The 20,884-nt window shown below is 45.0% G+C and overlaps 1 protein-coding gene across 2 annotated transcripts in view; it reads right to left on the bottom strand.

Annotated features, from left to right (window-relative positions):
* ACACB (acetyl-CoA carboxylase beta) overlaps positions 1-20,884 on the bottom strand; it is a 115,696-nt gene that overhangs the window by 79,424 nt on the left and 15,388 nt on the right. The gene's annotated exons all lie outside the window — the stretch shown is intronic.

Raw genomic sequence — 20,884 nt, 5'->3', positions numbered from 1 at the left:
GGCCATACAGAAGTGTATAACCCCACTTGCTTTCGTGAGACAACCCCTTTAAAACAAATGTAAAAATATGCTAATTGATTTAATGAATTATTGATGCAACAAATCTATTTTATACTTTGTACAGTTAACTAAAAAAAAACAAAAACTAAAACATATGTTATATACGGCACCAGGATATACATGTTTATACTTCAATGATGGAAAATTACATATGCTGTGGCCACATTGTGGTGCTGGCATATCTGCAGAGAAAGGATATCACACATTCCCCTGGCGCTGATAAGCAAATCAAACATCACATAGCAGCGCACCAGTGTGGGACAACAGTTTGTCTCATAAACGAAGTTCACATAGAAGAAACATTCTGGCATGGAAGTATCCGACAAATAGCAAGATAGGTGGAAAATCTGCAAAAATGCAGCATGGTAAACACAGCCATAAAGCAGAGCTACCTACCGTAGCAACATTTGGTCACAGCGGCTACTATATAGTCGTGGGATTAGCCAACCTTAATGTTTAAGGCCTCATACCCACGGTCGGGTCGGATTCCGACTGCGAAATCTCGCAGCAGAATCAGACCTGGTGCCCAGCCACAGACACATACTCACCTGTCCAAATTCACCACGTGTGTCTCGGCCATCGCAGTGCAGGGCATAACGAGCCTTTGATGACGCAGCGATATCAAAATTGACATTTTGGAATCGCCACGGATCGGACAGCTTCCATTGACTACAATGGATGCCGCCCGTACGATTTCCCGCAACAAATAGAGCATGCTGCTATTTTCCACCGCGAGCGGAAAATCACAGTTGATTTCCGCTCATGGGCATGCAAGAATCTTTTGACATAGCAAGCTATGGACGGACATTGCTGTGGAATTCGTGGCGGCCATCTTGCCGCAAATTCAGCAGCAAAAATTTGTCCATGGGCATTGGGCCTAAACTGTGGAGCAAACAAAGTGCAAAATTGATTTTTGCACCAAATTCACAGGTTTTAGGCACACTGCTATATGACAATACATATAATTTTTTGCTCCAATTAAATGATATTTGTAGTGTATGCTGGATGATACAGTTAGAATCTGCACAGGTCCCATTACTTAGAATAGGACATGTACACAATACTCTCTGGGTGCTAAATGGTTATGTACCATTTTAAACCCCATGGTTAGGAAAGGAGGCTGATTTTTTATTAGACCAGCATTCCACATGCCAGTCTAAATAATAGCGTGATACCCTGCTTTCCCGAAAATAAGCCCTTTGGTGCGTGAAGAGGGCAGTAAAAACGCAATGGCTGTCAAAGCCATAACCTCAGACCTAACTGCAGAAAATTAAAAAAAAAAAAGTATACATCACCTTGGAAGGCTGCTGCTGCAGCTTCCTCCCGATCCCCGGACCCGGTCTTGTTCATCTTTTCTGGCCAGGGATTGAAAAATCCCTGCCTCCTGGAAGTGCTGCCTCTGATTGGCTGACGCTTAGCCAATCAGAGCCAGCTAACGCTTAGCCAATCAGAGGCAATCACTCAATGACTGGCTGTAATTGGTTCATCAAGCGCTAGCTCTGATTGGCTAAGTGTCAGCCAAGCAGAGGTAGCGCTTCCAGGAGGCGGGGATTTTTCAATCCCTGTCCAAAAGAGACGAAGAAGACCAGGGCCGAGGACCCGGGGAGAAGCTGCAGCAGAGCCAGACGGTGCTTCTAGGTGATGTATACTTTTTTTTCTCCACATTTTTCCCTGCAGCTAGGGCTTATTTTCGGGTTGGGTGTATATTTCCATCCCCCAGCTCCAAATCCTCACAAATGGTCCTACAAAATTGCAGTATCACTGCAGGAAAATGCTGAAATATCGCACGGTCCAGCAATGCGATATCGCTGTGATTTTTTCATGGCTATGCTATGTCCATGTCGTCCGTTTGAAGGAGGCCTAAAGCTTTGAGCGACAATAACAGTTGGAAGTGCTGGGCTCTCACACATAGATTGGGTAGTCCCGCAGTCGTCAAAACAAGATCCCCTGAAAATAAGCCCTTGCGCATATTTTGGAAGAAAAATTACCATGAGACCCTGTCTTATTTTCAGGGAAACAGGGGAGTATAAGTTGCTGGCCCCTTAATAAAATTTGTCACATTTTTATCTGGCTGCGAGCTGGAAAAGCAAATCTATGGCCGTTATGAGCGGCCAAATATGAGCTGTGTTTTATTCTAGATTGTGGTGTAAATTATAGAATTATAGTAGATGTAAGGGCAGACACCCACTGGCGTTTTCTTCTCCACTGCGCTGCGAGAGTAAATGAAAAGTCAGTGCCTCCTGAAAGGGCTGTGCTGATTGGCTGAGGGCTCAGCCAATAGCAGCTAGTGCTTAGCTATTGGCTGAGCGCTCAGCCAATTACAGATAGTGCTTAGCTATTCATTCATGAATAGCTAAGATAGTGCTATTCATGAATGAATAGCTAAACAATGGGATATCATACCTTGAAAGCAATGCGATATCATTCTGCACTTCTGCCACAGCTGTGACAGCTGTGGCAGAGGATTCTTTCATCCCCGCCGGTAGGAAACTCCTGCCACAGGTGTGACAGCTGTGGCAGAAGTCCGTGGTATGCTCCCTATGTTTTCAATGGGGCTAGTGCTGCTGCCGCTGGCCCCATTGAAAACACTGGCGATATGCCAGTTCTATTTCGGCGTCTTTCTTGCGCTGCGAGGTGAGAGTTTTCCCGTGCTCTTGCAGCGCAAGAAAGAAAATATCGCCAGTGGGTGTCCACCCTAAGGCTGCAGAGACCATGCCCCCTCCCACTAAGCCCCCTCCACTGTTAGGAGCAGCAAACCCGGCGTAAAAAGCCACACATTTTTTGAGCAAAACACGAATGTGCACCAAAATTTGTGACTGTTTTTGCCACAGAACTGACACAATGTGTGCCTTGATAATGTCCCATCCCATGTTGATTGGAATAGTTCTTTATATATTCTATATGCACCACTGGATATTTGGGTCAGAAGCTTTAATTAGACCCTAGGCCCACATTGGGCTATCTATATAGAGCAGATCAACCAGATCAATCAGCCGATTTATTGTGCATGTGACCATCTTCCATGGCCGCTGAAACCTGTGAGTAACTGAGAGGTAACGTGTACAATGAATGGCACGTGACTGCCCACCACTTCTTCCGGGTTACGTGCGCTAGGCACCAGGGCTGCGCTGCTGGACCAGTAGCTGCAGGTATAGGCGAATATTCCATATTTATTTATTCTAAGGGCTCATGTCCACGGGCAAAATAAGAATTAAAATCCGCAGCGGATTTTAACTCTTCTCCTGCCCGCGGATCCGCACCCCATAGGGATGCATTGACCACCCGCGGGTAGATAAATACCCGCGGATGGTCAATAAAAGTGATTTTAAAAAAAATGGAGCATGAAAAAATCCGGACCATGCTCCATTTTCATGCGGGTCTCCCGCGGGCTCTATTGAAGCCTATGGAAGCCGTCCGGATCTGCGGGACACAAAAATCTGATTTTACTTACACGCTCCGGTTCTTCTCTTCGGCGCCACGCCATCTTCTCTCCGACGCGGCCGGATCATTTTGCTTCGGCCCGGCGCATGCGCGGGGCACGTCACCGACGTCATCATGCACATCCGCCGAGCCGAAGAATGAAGATCCGGCCGCGACGAGAGAAGATGACGCCGCCGCGAAGAGAAGAAACGGAGCGGATGGGAGGTGAGTTTATTCTCATTTATTTGTATTTTCAGCGCTCATGTCCGCGGGGCAGGAGGGACCCGCTGCAGATTCTCCATGGAGAATCCGTAGCGGGCCCGATTTTCCCCGTGGACATGAGGCCTAAGCCTTTTTAGCCCCCTTTTTTAAGTCTTGGAAATCCCCTTGAAGTTGCCGTGACCTGCAAATCACAATGCAAGCCTACTCTGCAATCTTTGGCCCCATGACCTATGATGCGGCTAAAGTCGCAGTGTAGTCCTAAACCTGTCCGTTTTGTATTCTTACATGGGCGGCTTTATAGCTAGAATGACACTTCTACCTTGCTGCCATTGGCACCCCTATTATATGGTAATCTGCTCTATCACATGGCACTTAAAGGTCCATTTACACCAGCCAATGATCGGGAAAAAAAGCTAAATCGGCGATCATTTTAGCGATCAGCGGCGCGTCTGAATGCACACCCATCGTGCGCTTTTCGGGCACTGCTAGCTGATCATTCAATTCAGTCCAACCTAAAAATCGTCATTCAGCCTTATCAGCAGTTCTCCACAGGTAGTGCTGATAGTATTGTTTGCACCTGGAGATCTGAATGCAGATAAGAGCCCTTGGGCTATTAACTGCTTTCAGCTGAGCCTTCATTTGCACACTTAATTGCTCTTAAGTAGCTACTTAATAGTTTATGCAAAATGATCGCTCAAAGCTGTCACTCAAACTGTTTGAGCGATCTTTTAGCGATCATCGGCTGGTGTAAATGGGCCTTTACAGTTCTTCTCGGTAGCTTGTTTAACCACAAGTATAATAAACAAGGACTTGCAGTGAAGATGTATTACTAATCATTCACAGGAAAACACTGAGCAGAGTCCTTTGTTCTCCTTCTAGCCGGATACCATGTCCAACACTGAAAGTCTTTGTCCCCGAGGTCCCTAGGATGTGACCTCTTCTCTTCCGCAGCACTGACGTATTTAGCGATCCCTCACCGAGGTACTCCCTCCGTCACATACATCCCCCACTGCTTTGGAATGTGTCCTTGTTTAGCTAATTTCACAACTAAAGTTGAAATGTAACTTCAAGTTACCCTGCATAATGTGCCAACTGTGAATTGGCTTTCTTATCCGTTGCCCAAGGCGTAAAATATTCTAGAATGCCTCTTTAAAAAAATAAGTATTGGAAACTTGACAGACCTATTACATACATTTACAGAAACCGTTATAACAGTCCCCGACAGGAGCTCAAATCGCATAAGTCAGGACCCAGCGGGGAGGACTACCAGCTATTCTCCTCAATACTTGCTACCTGGCTGCACCTTAGCTCAGCTGTATTCAGGCAGAGCCGTGATCTTGCACTAAAGCTCAGAGGCCGCTCACAAATCTTTTTTTTGCTTATGTTTAGCATCTGCGCCAGGACAGCTACTAATGCACACGCTAGATATAGGGCTCCATAAGGATGGCTCACACGGGCGTATGTACAAAAATACATGCGTTGGCGCAATGTCGCGCCTTTGCACATTTTACTGTACTTTTTACGCCGACAGGAACATTTCACATGGGTGCGCATCGCGTTTTAAAAGGCTATGTAGCCTAATTAGTTCCAGATGTTCTCTAATTCCTGCTAAATTGCCCAGCGTAATGCGCAAATATGTGGGTTTGGGTGCACATTTGCACACCTCGTAAAGACTTCTATAGGGCCATAGGTGCACAAATGTGAACTAAAACAGCACATGCTGACCACACCCAAAGCTTTGACCTAAACATTGCCCCTCTAGTGACAACCCTGCAAACCAAACTAAAAACCTGGACCCCTCTACCATTGTCTGTAGCGGGCAGAGTAAACCTTATTAAAATGATAATACTTCCCAAATACCTATACTGCCTGGAGCATGCAGAGACAACCATACCACAGAAGTTTTTTTTTTTTAAACTAATTCATTAATATCATCATTTATTTGGGGGAAATCCAGAGCCAAACTCCGCATGGAAACCCTGCAAAGACCCAAAGAGTTAGCAGAAATGGCCCTACCAGACTTTAAAATATATTACCTAGCGGGACAAATCAGATACATCCGCCATTGGTTGTCGAGCTCCCCCCTCCAGAACTCCGAGCACCACCTAATGTTCTTCCTTTCAGAGGCATCACTCTGGATCCTCCTGGAAAAAGCAGGCTTATTAACCAGACAGATGCTGCCCATCCATAGACTTGCAACAAATGTATGGAGGGCGTGCAAACAATTGACCAAACAAGAAGATACCCCCCTGGAAACCCCCTTATGGAACAACAGAGCACTACCACACCTGGTGAACCTACCGGACAGACAGTTCTGGTCGAATCTGGGAATCACCACATTAGAACATCTATATATTGATGGAACATTGGCATCCTTCGAGCAGCTACAACAATTATATCAAGTACTCAGAGAGGGCTTCTTTAGATACCTACAACTCAGACATGCCCTGGCAGCACAATTTCCAGAACCCAGACGACCCTTCTCTGTGTACCCACTAATAGGCATACTGCGCACCCAAGGGCCTGATTTCAGCGCTATATACTCACCTACTTTACTCTAAGATCCCCAACACACCGATGACGGTGCTGGAGAGGTGGAAAGAACTTATTCCATCACTGGCCAATGAGATCTGGGGGACCGCGATGTCAACGTACACCGGGGTCTCACCAGCAGCAAATAATAAGCTAACCCAATTATACATCTTACACCAATGCTATTTAACACCGACTAGACTCTACAAAATGAACAGACTAGCTACTAGCCAATGCCACCGCTGTCACGCGCCCAATGCAAACTTTAACCACCTGATTTGGTGCTGCCCGATGGTGTACGCATACTGGAAGGGAGTCATGGAGTTCATAACTCAACTAATGGGAATACCGATACAACCAGACCCAGCAATGTGTCTATTAGGTATCATAGACGAAGAACAATGGCAATATCATGATAGGATATTTCTTACCAAGGTACTATTCGATGCCCGTAAAGTTATAGCCTTACGTTGGATGGACAGACGACCTCCAACACTTGCAAAATGGCAAAACATTGTCAATTCCATCTTGCCGTACGAGAAAACAGTATATAAGAACAGGAAATGCCCAGAAAAATTCGATAAGGTTTGGGGGATCTGGTGCGGGACAACAACTACGAACCTCACACAAGAATTGTTTCAAAATTTATTAAGAAGATCCACACACAGAATTGATATGTAAACAAGCAACCATGCGACCAACACGGTAAACATAAATATATCTCCGCATGTCTAATAACCAAAAGAAGAGCGTGTGACGTATTTGTGTACTGAATATATGTGCCAAAGAGCTTTGCTGATGTATGCAAGGTTAATCAAACAGTTACTGTATGTAATACAAAATGTTCAATAAAACGAGTTTAAAAAAAAAAAAAAAACAGCACATGCTGTATTGTTTTTTTTCCACATACGTGGAATGTGCACACAAAAATGAGAATTCCCCTATTGAAATCAATGGGTTCTATTCCCTGCGAATTGCGCACACAAACTTTGTGCGTGCAAATACTTCCATGTGAAGTCGCCCTTAGGGCTCATTTACACATACACAGTCCTTTTGCTCTGCCGACAGTGTATGGGCTGATTATGCACTGTGCATGTCCGGGAATCTGGCGTCACAGACAGGCGCAGTGTCATTTATTTGTTTATTTATTTTTTCAAATTCTCGCAATGCCTGTGTAGGGGCAGCGTATCGATACAGAGCCCAAAGAAGGGCATCCGTATCATATGCAGAGAAATAAAGCATGCTGCGATTTATTTCTCTGCCGTATGAAAACCCTGTATCCACAGGCTGGTGTGCATGGAAGCATGAAAGTACATTGACTTTCATTGCTTCCATTCACGCATATCACGTGTGTGCGTAATATGCGGTGAAACACTGCCCATGATGGACATTAGCCCTTAGTTATACTGAGGCCAAAAGACTGTCCTTTAGTTTTGTCTCGCTGGTACACACAAGTACAGTGGGGAAAAAAGTATATGGAGCAGGATAGTAGCAAAATAACATAAGACTACATTATTCCATCCCATGGTGCCCAGCTGCAAAAATGAAACATGTGAAAACAGGATCCCAGCGGCAGAGAAGAGGTCCAAGTAATCCCACATACATAAAATGCCAATACAATGCGACGTTTTGGCAACATTGCTTTTCTCAAGCCGTTTTGGAGTTTTTACTTGTGACGAACTTTACAACTAGCGTTTTTGTAAAAAAAAAATGTTTTATCTAATTCATTGATAAATACGCTTATTTGTTAATGGCATCCATTTAACAGATCCAGAGCTGATTACTATCATATCAGTGGCAAGACGATTATACAGTACAGATTGGGCTACATGGTGCCGTTGGCCATGACACGTGCCAAGTGGCCAAAGATCAGAGTACAACCTGCAATCTACAGCAAGCTGCCAACTATGAGAAGCTTTCAAGCTGGGGGGCTAAGTTATGGCCATTGGGGGCAGCACAAAGGCCTTTACTTCTGTTAGCTTGTGGTGCGACAGGCCTAGATTTGGCCGCACGCCCTGTAGCCCTAGTGTTACTGAATACAGGTTCCTTCATGCTGGTGAGAAAAAAAAAGAAAAGAAAAAAAAACCGCACATTTTTTGAGCGATGCGACAGTGAAAACGCGGAGTTATGAAATCAATGATTTTCATTGGTTTCTTTCCGTCATGCAATGTGGAGCGGGGGGGGGGGAAATGCAGTATTTTCTATCTTTCTGTGCTTTGCTTTCTTTTTTTAGAAACTCCAACTGGCTGTCACGCGAGAAAATCGCAAGAATACGCATCACTGACGTTCAGATATCTCATGCGCAAAACTGTGATTTTGCTTCAGTTTTCTTGCAGTGTGATGGAGCCCCGGAGTCAAACCGATACAAACTGTAACAATGTATCAACTGTAGGCAATGACGTCACACACAGGCCGGGTTTCTGCTGAAGCTGTGGGGCGCCAGGTGTCACGTGACCAGAAGCATCCAAAACATGACTTTCTGGGTTTAAGGTGAAAATGTGCAGCACAAAGGTGGTCGTATTGTCCACGGTGAGGTGGTCCCGGGGGGCCACCTGCTTGTACGGCAGTCCTCCCCTAGCAGACGCCCGGGAGGGTTTATAGGTAACTAGCTGCTGATAGTCCGGCTCTGTGGAGCTGCTGCAGCCGGCGGGGACGGCCACAGGAAGCCATCCCGGTACACAGTATGGAACCTAGGTGGTACTAGGTCACTACGCTGTGCCGGCACACATGCAGCGCCGTGGGCTATGTGCACGGCCCCGGAAGGTATGGCGGGTGGCCCGCGCACTCGGTGCAGCAGCTGTGCGGACTGCTGCGGGGCCGCACGTGTGTGATAGGAGTTTACCACGGGGTTGGTCTCCACTGACCTTATACTGGGGAACCCGCGGCTGCTCTCCTGAGCGTCCATTCAGAGACCCGGCTTCCCAGCCACGACTCTGCCCCTTCTCGCCCTCCCCCGGCTCCACAAACAGCAGTCAGTCCCCGCTCCCCTCATCCGTTCCCTCCATAGCCGCTCATTACTCACCAGCGGCCTCCAGCGGTCAAGTGTGGGACAGCATAGAGAACCGTGGCTGAGCGCTCAAGTGCGGAGACATCGTGGACTATTGACCCCAGCAGTGTGGAGATGTCTCCGAGAATGGCGGAGGGGGGAGAGGGCTGTCCATCCGTTCATCCACTTGAAGGGGAATAAGTGACAATCACTAATGCAATTATGCTGGGTTCTGGAGTAAAAATTCCAGTAAAAAAAATTGGCGCCAAATCCATACAGGTAGCAGAATGATAATCTACACCTTTAGGGCTAATGCCAACGGTCGGATTTCTGCCGCGTGAAACGCAGCAGAAATTGGTTACGTTATCCCACAGCTATTAGGTTCAATGTTCACACTGCAGAATTCTACCGCGGAATTCCGCAGCATGAAAGAGACCGCATGAAAGACCCCGAGAGCTGACAGTCCATGGGCGTCCGCAGCGGAATTAAAGCATGCGGATTAGTTTTGTGGAGCTTTCGGTCCAGAAAACAAATCGCAGCATGGTCCATTTCAGTGCGGATCCTGCACGGACGGCTTCCATTAAAGTCAATGCAAGCAGTCCAATCTGCGGCCCGTCCGTAGTTGAATTGCAGACGGGTCGCAGATACCGCGGGAAAGCAGAAGTTTAAAAAAAAAACTCCACTGCGCAGGTGCGGCGGCTGGCACTTCTACACACATCCGCAGTAAAGAAAATAGAAGCCACAGAAGGGTAACCAGGTGTCCTCGGCCGCGGGCAGGGTGGGATTCCACCATGGGCAGTGTGATTCAATTATACTACGAATTTCGTGTGAAATTGTTTCTGCACCATGTGGACAAGATTTTTGAAATCCAGTCCGCACGGCTTGTACTGAAAACGCAGACATCTGACTTATCCTAGAACACACGGCGGATCCATAGCTGAGGACTTGGTACATTAATAACTGATCTATCCGGAGGAATATTAACCCTTTGCAATCCAATTTTGGATTCAGGGTTTCCTAGGGGTTTTTCTCTTCCTGCCATTATACAATGGCACCACCTGCTGGCTAGAGCCAGTACTGCGATATTGGACATGCTGGAGAGAAAAAAAGGCGCTGGATTGTTCGAATTTGAATGATAATTATCGTTCAATGTAAGCACGGCCAGTGACTGAACGATCAACGAATTTGTTTGTTAATCGTTCCTTTTATGCAAGCATGAGAATCATTGTTGGCTCTTCGCTAATCGTTTGGTTGCTCTCATTCACTGATAAAAAATAATGAAAATGATCCTTTTGTTTTAACTGACTGCCCAAGCGAACGAGCAACCAGTGTCATCGTTTGTTTGGGTAAATGATTTATCGCTACGTGTAAAAGTACCTTTACTTGCAAGTCATAAAACCACAGATTGTCAGAAACGCTATCTTTTCTCCTTAAGGAGAGCACCTAGACAGTACGTGAGGAGACTCAAAAGGCGTTTACGCTCCTATGGGTAATATGCAAATAAGGTAGATGAAACAACACCTCCACAGCGCCACCTATTGGAAGACCGCAATCCCTAAAGTCAATGTTAGACTCTTTATACAAACCTTGTAACAATGACCAGGAATTGAAAGCAAAGCCAGACTCCATGCACAGACAGCTGTTTGAGGATGGCCTCCACTGACATCAATGGAGGCCGTTCACGCGGATTCAGTGGCAAAATACAGCATGCTGTGATTTTTTTTACCACTCGTGGAATACGCAATTCATATCCGCAAGTGTGAATGAAAAATCAAAAATGTGTGCCTTTCCATGTCCACGATTGCAGAATCCGCAACACAAATCCGCCCGCGTGAGCCCAGTCTTATGTACAAACCCCTTCTACTGTGTAATATATTTTCTTATGCATACAATTAAAAGCACGCAAATGCTACTGAATACTGGAAAGACCGCACCGCCTTCTCCGGGCTCCATAGGCAAATATTGAGGTAAGCCAGTGTTGTAGGCTTCAGGGTAAACACTATTTACTTGGGAGCTCTGTGAGGTCAGAGCAAACTATCCCAGAACAGCCACGTAAATATACACAGCCACGTTCACACTCATCCGTGCAGCCCTGACACACGGTATGCTGTCCAGTAATGTGAAAGCAGCCTCAGCAACACAATAAATGGCCGTATATAGGCTTTATTACAAGTTAATCTGGGAATATGCAAAACAGGCAAAAAAGAAGGGATTTCAGGCTGAATGCCCAGTGGGGGTGAAGGGGCCGCACAGTGCTGCGTTTACATATCATGTCCTTTATTTGCATATATAATTGCTGCAGGGCCCAGCTATTCAGGGAGATATTTTGTATACATTTGTCTGTAAATAGATCTCCAGTATCCATTTTCACAAGTTTGCTCTAGTTCTCTCTCATTGTATCTGGATTAGAGGAGCTCTTCCGGGAAGTGGAAATAAGGTTTTCTGATGGGGTACAGCAGACACAATGCGAGCTCTTCATAACAACTCATAAAGATAAAAAAGGCGTCTTCTGCCAGAAGTGACCAAGAATACCAAACAGTACTTACTCATTTATACAGGATATGGCCACTCCGTTCTAGTGAAAAAACTTGGCACCATGTTAGCCAGTAGAGTAAAATGTGATTGTTCTTAGTAAGAGAAACCAAGTAATCTTGTAGATATGATACGTTTTAATGGCTAACAAAAATACATCATGTTAATGTGAGCTTTCAGACCTCTAGGCTTCGAGGTTGGAAAGCTTACTGTAACATCATGTATTTTTGTTAGCCATTAAAAGGTTCATATCTACAAGATTACTTGGTATTTCTTGCTGGGAACAATCACATTTCACTCCGTACTTGTCCCACATGACCCACGCTGGGACTAGCTGAGTCCTACAGTGTCTGCCGTATGGACTGGAACAAGTTCTCCATTCCTTCCTATGAAAGCTGCGAGTCTCATAGGGATTAATAGAGATGGTGATTTCTATTGTAGGTTTCGGCTGGTCACTGAGGGGGTCACGTGTGACAATGGGGGCCTGGATCTGAGCTGAGAGTTCATGAGTATAGCAGCCAGTAAGTATATTTACTGCATTATCATGCGCTCTATATCTATTGCACAGAGACAAATGTTTCCCCTTAGTGTCCCATTAAAAGGAGTTAATTTATGAAAACTGTTTAGAAGACAAACGATCTGTCATCCACCAATCACAGCTTTCATTTTTCAAGAGCAAATAAGAGATAATGTGATAGACATGATGATTATTTGGTATAAAATGTCTATCAATTTGTATAACGTAAATGTGTTACGCTGTTGTAATGACTTTTAGCTCTGGAGTTTGATCGACACACAATCTAATCATAGTATTTACTAGACAATGGGATGGTGAAGGATGTCTGATGTAATGTTAGTTAAGTACATAGAAGTTACACAAGAAGCCTCTAAGAGTTAAGGGCCATAGTGTTACGTGTATATCCTGTGTTTAATACTGAGTGTTTACCTAGGCCCCCTTCCACTCCTCACACAAGCTAGTTAAACAATGATTTGTCAACTACACAGAATTCCTTAAGGCTGTCTGCATGCTAAAGCAGACAAAGTCCACACTATGGCGGACGTGAGGAAGGGTGGGCAGAGAGGTGGGAGATTCTATATGATCCGACAAATGAGAATCTTATATGTTACTGATGTAATCTGTTGCACGCCCATTGAAGGGCGGTTGTCATGTGTTATAATAAAAGGCTTGAGCCTCTAAACATTGTAGAGACTCTCCCGGTTTTAGACCAGCATTTGTGTCTGATTCTGGTCGATGATGTGTGCACACGATACAATTCGGAAGCGGCAAAATACCCCAAAGCCTGCTGGAGAAAATCATAATCCAGAACAATAAAAGCTGGGCTGTGACTGGTTGCTATGGGCAAAAAAAAGTTTTTCTTGTAGACTGTTTCCTAAATCTCCCTTTTTTCCCTCGCTATGGTCTTGCAAATTATACTAAACTGCTTTTTATGGGGATACCTCACTATAGTAGAATCTATCCAATGAGCGGCAAGAATTCTATATATCACCGATATATAAATGACTATTATAAAAAAACACACTGCATGAAAAGCTGCCACAAAAATCTGTGTGAAACCAGCTTTAATATGTAAAGTTGCTGAAAATAAAATTGAACTTTTTCTGTTTCAACAGAACGTTCTCTTGAGCCGCTGACTAGACGTTTAGTTTTACGTATGTGTCGGGCAAGGTGATGCAGTGATGTATTTGGCCAAGAATGTCAAATTGTGCAATGCAGACGACGCGCTGAAGAATAAAGGTCTCTTTCCAAACGTCAAGGTCAATGTATTTTCACACTCAGGAGAATAGAACACCACGGTCATACATGAAGTCTAGAACCTCTGCCCTCTTGTGGCCGATCTATGACATATGTTGCGTTGCAAGACTATTTTTATGTCATGGTATTACAAGGCTGTACTCTGCTCCCATTATAACCAAAATAAAAGGGTTACCAATAAGAACACTCACAAAGAGAATTAAAAAGAAAACGTTTCACATAAGTTATAACAACCAAGGCTCAACAAAAAAAATAGGATAACTATGGAAAGCGCAGCCCGATGTACATGAGCGGAAATCCGCCGCAATTTTCCACTTGCGTATAAAAAATCGTGGCATGCCGCGAAGAACCCATCATAATGATAGGTTCATTGCGGTGATTTTAGAGTTCCCCCGCGGCGGAAATCCACTGCGGTAAACCGCAACACCCGTGGACAGGCGGCCTTAAATGACTGCAAGACAGATAATTCCTAGGATTTAGAGGTTGGCTACTCCTCCATCCAGGGCGATATGGGGTGAGGACTTGGACTGGCTAAGATAAGCTAAGCTCTTTAGATGACAATGCCATTTCCAACTTTTACTCCACTTGAACTACATGGTAAGACTTTAGGGATTCACCTGCTTTTTCGACCTGGCTATCTCATGGTACCCTGCCATCCTAAATCATACTCTGAAATGGTTGTGTTACTGGCATAGCCACCATAAAAATTCTCTTTCTAACCTTCTCTCAACTCTACTCATCTATTATAGTTAACTTGTTCTATATTGATAAATTATACCAGTACTTCTCTACCACTTCTTCAATTTAGTAAGCTATATATTTTCTTATTGGTTATATAGAGGATAACTACTTATTGTACTACTAGGCAGGTTTTCCACTCGGAAGTTTAAAAAGGTAGGCTGACAACTACTGTGTAAGCTGTAATGATTGTCACATTGATACCGGTAGACACTAGTATGCGACAATACTGGTGACTACCCAATATGGTTGGGTAGTCACCCATCTTTCCTTGATGTTTAATAGCCAATGTGATAGCTAGTAAAAGTGCAAATGACTTTAGAGCAATTTTTCCATTTTAGGTAGAGTGCTTAACACTAAGCATCTCACTTTCTTCTAACTTACTTTCCACTGCCTGTTGTCCTGTGAAATTTGTCTCTAACAGCAAAAAAGCCGAGACTTATTAGAGAAAATAGGGGAAGGCTTTGCTTGCTGCTATACCAGGTTGCCCATCAAAGTGCTAATGACCACTTGTCCGTGAGTGTGTGAGTGCTTCTTATACTCTGCCCCTGATCACATAATGGTGACGTCATCACAGGTCCTAAAGCATAAAACAGGCAGAGCCTGACAGCAGCCGTGTGCTCACAGGACCTGTGATAATGTCACCGTCATGTGATCTGTCACCTGGGCTCTGACCTCCACCCCTGATCACAGGACGCTGACATAATGTAGCAGAGATGCGTGTATGATGCGCGAATGTAGCAAAGCTGTGTGTGTCTTTGACACGCGCATGTAGCAGAGCTGTGTGGCACATTGCGCCATCAGAAATACTGGTGCTATAATTTCCAAATAATTACTAGTAGAATTATATAGAGAGGAGGAGAAGGAGAGAACTACTGGAGTGAGACAGAGGCAAGGAGACTCACAAAGGCATGGTTGCAATTTCTAAGTGTTTTATCTCCTCTCAGTGTTGGACTTCTGTGTACACTGCTCAGTATTGTTGTATAATGCCTTCCTTATCTGTATATGAGAGAGATAGGGGAGCAAGATCTCCTCTTCCATATATTGTGTATTGGAGTCATCTTCTGTGATTTGGAGTCATATAAGAGCTAGTCTCTACCCAACAGCTCAGGAAAAACTGAGAATTAGAGATGGAGCTTACAGAAGGGGAAACTTCTTTTAAAAATTCCAGCATACAAGTCATATAATGGCTAAAAATAGTGCTTGTTATTCCTCATGTATATACACACACAGCAGCCTTCTGTTCCTGGAAGTATGGGGGAGCTTTAACCCCTTAAGGGCCAGGTTGTTTTGTACCTTAAGGACCAGACACTTTTTAGGGATTTTACCCATGTGGTGGTTTTACTGCTCCATTTTTTTTCCATTAGCTACCAAAATTATTTTTGCAGCGTTTTTTTTCCGTGACATATAGGGCTATTTTTTAAATATATTTTTCACTGACTTTCTTTTCCGTTTTTTAGTTTTATTGGGGCTAAAATGCTAAAAAAAGATTTATTTTTTTTTACATTTATAGTTTGTTTTTTTTTAAATTATTTTTATATTTACACTAAAATAAAGTATGGAAATGGGTTCCTCTATTTATTTCGGACGTTTTGATATATAGTATGTATGGTTTTGGTTTATAGGGCGCATACGGTGACGTTTTTTGTTGGCATCTGTTTTGTGTTATTCTCTTTCTTATGTATGTATTGTTTTATTCTGTTATTTTGTCTTACTGATGTATGTAATTCTGTTTTTTACTATCTATGTCCCCCATGACGTCATACAAGACCTCTGGGGGACATTCACTTTTTTTTTTACTTTATTTGACACTTTCCCACTGTAGCTGGGGCGTCCATAGGAGCCCTAGTTACAGGGGAAAGCAGCCCCTGTGGTGACATTAGTCACCTGCAGAGCTGCCAGGGTCTAGTCTGACCCTCCTGCTCTGCAGTAGCAGGGAATCCCGGGAGGTCACATGACCCCCCCCCCCCCCCCCCCCCCGAGGCTCCCGTAGTGAAAGTACATGTTACTTTCACTTTCCCCATACAGTGCTCATTGAGCACTATATATCGGGGAAGCAGAAGGCAGGAAGGGTTAAAAACCCCTCCTGCCTTCTGCTCCGGGTTATCAGCTGTCACTAACAGCTGATAACTAGAGATGAGCGAACGTACTCGGATAAGCACTACTCGTCCGAGTAATTTGCTTTATCCGAGTATCTCGCCGCTCGTCCTGAAAGATTCGGGGCGCTCCGCTGCTGACAGGTGAGTCGCAGCGGGGAGCGGGGCAGAGCGGCCGGGAGAGAAGGAGAGAAAGATCTCCCCTCCGTTCCTCCCCTGCAGCTCCCCGCTCCGCAGCACGTCCCGAATCTTTCAGGACGAGCGGGGAGGTACTCGGATAAAGCACATTACTCGGACGAGTAGTGCTTATCCGAGTACGTTCGCTCATCTCTACTGATAACCCGTTCCTGCCCTCTGACTGATTGCAGAGGCAGGAGACTTAGAGCACCGCCCTAATTTTACTATCGGCGGTGCTTTAAGGCCAGGACCAGCTGCCGTAAATTTACTGTGGCTGGTCCTAAACGGGTTAAAGGGAACCGCTGACCGCTATTTGACCCCTAAAACTAACTTCACAGGCCAGCAGTGGATAAGAAAATATTCACTTTTAATGTCCTCTCTTTTACTAGTAAGCCTCATGTACCTCTGCAATTAGGTTCCAAAGTAATTGTGAGCTGTATGCAAATCAGCAGAGTCATCTAGTTATATAGTCCTAAGTACATTAACCCCTTAAAGGCCAAGAACAATCATTTACTTCACTTGATCCTGGGCTTTAATCCCGGCTGATAGTAAAAATATATTTCAGAGTTAAAGCTCTTACAATCTAGCAGGAGCAGGTCTGGTCCTTGTCTGTTAGTCACAGTCGAGGACCTGGAGAAAAGGCAGAAGTGTTTTTTAACCGCTTCTGCCTTCTTTACAGGCTACATAGTAAGTGCCATGTGGTGAAGAGAGAAAGCAGAAGTGTTACTTCGACAATGCGACCCAGTGATCACATGACCACCAGGTGCCTCCTACCATGGCAGAGCTGCAGAGTCCTAGCAGACCTAGATCAGCTCTGTTAGTAACTACTGTTAATACAAGGGGATGTTTTCCTTTATCTGGAGCATCCATAGGAGCCCCAGTAACCGAGAGGAAAAGTGTGGGAAAAATAAAAAGACAGACAGTGTGAATGACACCTCGCATTGGTGAGGGGAGATGAAGCTTCACCTTTTTTTTACTTTTACGTGACCGCCATTATCCATTGTATAACGGCGAACACATGACCAGGAACCGCTCACCGCGGCCCCCGTGAAATCTCCAGGCTCTCGGCTAAGTTTTGTAGCCAGGAGCAGGGTGATTTTAAATTACCCTGGCAATCCACAGCTTTTGCGCATGCGACTGCTATTTTGGCGACAGGCATGTGCGCAGAAGCTGGGGTAAGGTCCGCGGATAAATCCAATGGCCTTAGGTATGTCATTTCATCCTCCCTCACGGATATGATCGGTGGGGGGAGATGAAACATAAGCTTTGTAAACTTTTTTTTTACTTTTTAAAACTTTTTTTTTTAACTTTTTTACACCTTTTTTACTTTAAATGATCACTGTTATCCATTGGATAACAGTGATCACGTCCCTGATTACCTCTCTCTGCTCTTGGCTACACATGGTAGCCAGGAGCAGAGGGATTTTGAAATTCCTGGGGCTCGAGCCCCTCTGTGCACGCGCCCAATGATTGACATCGGGCGCGCATGCGCAGAAGGGGACTTTGGGTCCCGGAAGACCAGGATCGGATCCATGAGGGGAGGTGAAACTGGCACTTTTAACTTTTTTAAAACTTTTTCGCAATCGCTGCTATCCATTGGATAGCGGCGACGAGTCCCGGAGGACCAGTGCACCGCGGGACACCTCCAACAAGGCGGGTAAGGGCAGCTGAATATCTAACTTTTTAAAAACCTTTTCTCACTTTATTGCGTGAGCCCGGGATGACAGCTCCATGCTGTCAGCTACCTGCGTGCACCTGCAGCTGTCACGTCCTCAGCTAAGAGGGCATTAATCCAAAGAGGATGTATGTTTTTACGTCCTCTAGGATTAAAGCTCACTTAGCTAGGACGTAAAAAGGCAATGGGGCCGTCACTAAGGGGTTAAGGGGCTAGATATACCATGTTTTCAGCAGAGCTGAGAATGGGATTTGAATCCCTGCCGCAGACAGAGGATCTATTAGAAACAAGGCTGTTTTAAGGTGAGCCTGTCTGTTTAATATAAGTCCCAGTGCCCTTCCTGCTGACATACTTTGCCAACAACTGGTGTCACACGGGAATCTGAGTTAGGAGTGTAAACTGGACAGGGATGACAGGGCTAATCCAACCATTCCAATGTCACAAATCTTGAAGCACTAGCGACCCCCTGTGATTTGAATCTGGCAAGATGGCCTTGACAATTACAATGAAAGTATGGCCACCTGAGGCTTGGACTGGATGGCCACTAATGTCATTGACAAAGAACTTGTAGCCGCTGTCAACATCATCTTGCCACCGATTCCAACCACAGGGGCTTGCTCAAGCATCAAGGTGTGAAGAGACTTATAAGGCCATCCATGCTCCACTGGGAAAAATGCAAATGAAAGATTGGAACAATGCCCCTACAGCACCACCTGTTGGAAGGCAGCATTCCTGCTAGTCAGTGCCAGACTTTTAACCCCTTAGCACTCCAGGACGTACATTTACGTCAGGAACGTTCAGGGTTTGTATGGAGGGGGATCTGGGGTCAATCCTGCTGCATACAATGCGGGTACCGACTGTTTCTTACAGCCGACACCCACTAGCAACAGCTCCGATCAGCACTGCCGTTATTCATTTAAATGCTGAGATCGATGCTTGGGGGTCCTGAATGGCTCAGTGATGAGATTGCAGTGTGCCTTTCAGTTGCCATGGCAGCTGGGGGCCTTCTGAAAGCCCCCAGGGCTGCCATTGCAGATTCCCTGTCATATCACAATATAATGTAATACTATGGTATTACATCATATCTAGAGATGAGCGAACGTACTCGGATAAGCACTACTCGTCCGAGTAATGTGCCTTATCCGAGTACCGCTGTACTCGTGCTGAAAGATTCGGGGCGCTCCGCTGCTGACAGGTGAGTCGCAGTGGGGAGCGGGGCAGAGCGGCCGGGAGAGAAGGAGAGAAAGATCTCCCCTCCGTTCTTCCCCGCTCTCCCCTGCAGCTCCCCGCTCCGCAGCGCGAGTACAGCACGAGTACAGCGGTACTCGGATAAGGCACATTACTCGGACGAGTAGTGCTTATCCGAGTATGTTCGCTCATCTCTAATCATATCGCAAGTTCTTGTCCCCTATGGGGACTATAAACAAATTTGAAAAAATCAGTTTTAAAAAAGTTTTATACATTATTAAAAAATACATAAAAAAGGTAATAAATTTCATTTTTTTTTGCCATACTTCTAATAAAAAAAAATCTAAATTAAAAAAAACAACATATTTGGTGTCACTGTGTTCATAAAAGTCTGTTCTATCAAAGTGACACATTAGTTTCTCTGCATGGTAAACGTAATTGGAAGAAAGAAAAAAGGCAGAATTTTGCTTTTTGTGGTCACCTAGTCTCCAAGAGAAAAATGTAATAGAAAGCGAGGGTGGAATTTAAGGGTTTTTTTTCTGTTTCTCTCCACTATTTAAAAGTTTTTCAGTACATTATATGGTACATTGCATAGTACCATTGAAAAATACAACTCGTCCCGCAAAAAGCACCTTGCATCCGTGGCGAAATTGCATGTTGGCGAGCGCGATATCTCACTCGCCTGTGTGAAATTAGCCTAACTTGTGGACAAGTGACATAATGGACTTAGTGAATTACTAAGTTAGAACATTACAACAGGCCCATTTAGACTAAACTATCATCGCTCAAAATTCATTAAAAGTGTTGAAAGTGAGCGATAATCGTTACGTGTAAACGCGCGTCCATCGTGCACTTTTCATTAGTAATTCGTTCATCGTTGTCTTTCAGACCGCCTAAAATCCATGGCTTGGTAGTTCGCTTGTCGTTTGGTTGAAATGCAAATCGTTCAGTCGTTTAACGATTTTTTACCTTCACTTATGCACATGCCTTTCAAACAAACTATCGTTTATCGTTAGAGATGAGTGATTATACTCACTAAGGGCAATTGCTCGAGTGAGCATTGCCCTTAGCGAGTACCTGCCCGCTCGAGGGAAAAGGTTCGGGTGCCGGCGCGGGGGAGCGGTGAGTTGCGGCAGTCAGCAGGGGGGAGCGGGGGGGAGAGAGAGATCTCCCCGCTCTCCCCCGCAGCTCCCTGCCTGGCGCCGGCACCCGAACCTTTTGTCTCGAGCGGGCAGGTACGCGCTAAGGGCAATGCTCGCTCGAGCAATTGCCCTTAGCGAATATACTCGCTCATCACTATTTATCGTCCATTTTCCAATGACAATCGTTAAGTTTAAACGGCCGTCTTTAAAAACGAAACCATCGCTTACTTTTCATCGCTTAAACGAATTTTGAGCGATAATGGTTGCGTCTAAATGGACCTTACTTCAGGAAGTTATTAACCCTTCCACTCCAATTTCCCTGCCACCCACACACTCCCTAGC

Source organism: Eleutherodactylus coqui, chromosome 5 (genome assembly GCF_035609145.1).
Source record: "Eleutherodactylus coqui strain aEleCoq1 chromosome 5, aEleCoq1.hap1, whole genome shotgun sequence".
Taxonomy (NCBI): domain Eukaryota; kingdom Metazoa; phylum Chordata; class Amphibia; order Anura; family Eleutherodactylidae; genus Eleutherodactylus; species Eleutherodactylus coqui.
The sequence above is the reverse complement of the archived record's forward strand: the minus strand, read 5'-3'. Positions and strand labels throughout refer to the sequence as shown.